General features: G+C 41.5%; 1 non-coding gene across 1 annotated transcript; it reads left to right on the forward strand.

Annotated features, from left to right (window-relative positions):
• The first annotated feature begins 624 nt into the window (after positions 1 to 624).
• TRNAT-UGU (transfer RNA threonine (anticodon UGU)) lies at positions 625 to 698 on the forward strand. The gene has a single exon. It is a non-coding gene; the product is annotated as a tRNA-Thr (tRNA).
• Positions 699 to 2,432: the final 1,734 nt, after the last annotated feature.

Here is a 2,432-nt window from a genome sequence, read left to right on the forward strand (position 1 = left end):
TTCCATTTTTAGAGCACCTCACTTAGGATACTGGAACGAAGAAACTTAGTTACGAAAGTCGAGGTGCAGTAACATCAAAGTTTGCTTTTAGAAGAATTTATCCCTTTTAGGGAGAAGGCAATGGCACCCCACTCCAGTACTCTTGCCTGGAAAATCCCATGGATGGAGGAGCTTGGTGGGCTGCAGTCCATGGGGTCGCTGAGAGTCGGACACGACTGAGCGACTTCACTTTCACTTTTCACTTTCCTGCATTGGAGAAGGAAATGGCAACCCACTCCAGTGTTCTTGCCTGGAGAATCCCAGGGACGGGGGAGCCTGGTGGGCTTCCGTCTATGGGGTCTCACAGAGTCGGACACGACTGAAGCGACTTAGCAGTAGCAGCATCCCTTTTAGAAAAAGTGAGTAGCTCCGACTTTTATTGACGATTCCCATTGAATTAGTTGAAGTCCTGTTGGTTCCAACATTCAAGCTGCCCGAAACTTTTCCAGCTTGTATCTGTTCTGCAGCGCGTCTAAGTAAGCAAAACGTCTTCTTGAAGTTTATCTCTTTTCTCATAGTAAACTGCCTCAAGAATATTTAATCTCACGGTAAGGACAGACCGAGTATAATGCAGGTCTACGCGCAGGCTCCATGGCTTAGTTGGTTAAAGCGCCTGTCTTGTAAACAGGAGACCCTGGGTTCGAATCCCAGTGGGGCCTCTGCCTTTTTCCTCCCCTCTTCATGGGGACCCAGATTCTTCATTAACTCCCCACTGCTTCTAATTCTCCAGTGTACTAGGTATTACTGTAAATTTTGATTCAATCATGCAAAAGCAGCTGTAACTGCAAAAATTCTCAGTTCTAAAGAAAAGGCGAGGACTTGCCGACGTTCCGGCCTCAAGACACTGCCCTTCCAATGCAGGAGATGAGGGTTCATCCTTGCAGGGTTGGAGCCAGAAACGAGCAAACAAACAAAACTTGGAAGAGAAGATGGTGGGTCACTTTATGGAAACAAAGAAAATAGCCTTTTGTTTTTCATCTTTAGCTGTCCTCTCATTTCTAACTGGGAGGTGGGGAGTGGGGGGTGGCGACAAAACTGTACCAACTCTTAAAGCCTATTTCTGAGCTCCCATGCAACTTATTAGTGATTTTAGGGAACTCAGCATTATGTTATCTGTTTTATATATGATTTTCCAAATATTACTACATTATAATAATGGTAATTTACATTTGCTTGTATTCCTTCAGTCTTCATGGAAGGGCTTTAGTCCTAAAGGGAATACATAAATTGGCCCCACTAGAACCTAAACTTTAATTTTATAATTAAAAAGAAAACAACAGAATGATTCTATAATGCAATGATTCCCAAGCCCAATATACATTTAAATTGCCTTGGGAACTAGTTAAAACTCATCCCCAGAGGTTTTAATTCTGTTTTGGTGGACGTCCCAGAGATGTGTGTTTTTCACAAGCACCCCAAGTGATTTTGAAGTAAATGAATCACATTTGCAAGTATCCAGCTTAAAATATTGCACACAGAGCAGAACTGAAAGTGAGGTCACTTTTGTATACTCTTAGCACTTTTGTACTGATTCATGAACATCTGCTTACTCTCATTATCATCAAGTTACCATTATTGGAAATCTGCTACATTCCAAGAGTTTCCAGACATGCTGTCATCTAATTAGCCCAACAATCCTGTCAAATATGTGTTATAATCAGTTCTTTAAAGATGAGGAAACAGATTCAATAATATTCACGGTAACAAAGTGACAAAGTTAAATTTCAAATTCAGATCTAATTCTGGAATCCATGCTTATCTCATGATATCTATCTTCTATTTCATTAGAGTCAAGAATGAAGTTTTTGGCCACACAGCTAAATAAAATAAAGCGACTTAGACTGATCTCAATCCTTAGTCCTACTCGTTGGGAATCCTGAGATAACTTTCTGTTTTCTACTGGAAGATTATCAGCCCAGTGAACAGTTGCTTAATGCATTTAACTTAGGGAGGAGGAAAATATAAAACCTCAGAAGTCTATGTAGGAGGTTCTCCATGAAAAAATGAGCAGGCCATATAGACAAACTCAATTAATCTTCTCCATCTCCTAGACTCTGTTATTTGGTTGGTTTTGGTTTTGTTTGTTTGTTTTTGTTTTTTGCCTTGGACATGCTCTCTTCACGCCCTGATTCTTTAGATTTAAACATAGTGTATTAGTCAGCTAGTGAAAAGTGATAGTGTCTCAGTCATGACCAGCTCTTTGTGACCCCTCGGACTATAGTCAGCCAAACTCCTATGTCCATGGAATTCTCCAGACAAGAATACTGGAGTGGGTTGGAGTGAGTAGCCATTCCCTTTTCCAGGGGATCTTCCTGACTCAGGGATCAAACGCAGGCCTCCTGCATTGCAGGCAGATTCTTTACCGTCTGAGTCACCAGGGAAGCCCTGTTAAG

The sequence above is a fragment of the Bos javanicus genome, chromosome 23 (assembly GCF_032452875.1).
Source record: "Bos javanicus breed banteng chromosome 23, ARS-OSU_banteng_1.0, whole genome shotgun sequence".
Taxonomy (NCBI): Eukaryota; Metazoa; Chordata; class Mammalia; order Artiodactyla; family Bovidae; genus Bos; species Bos javanicus.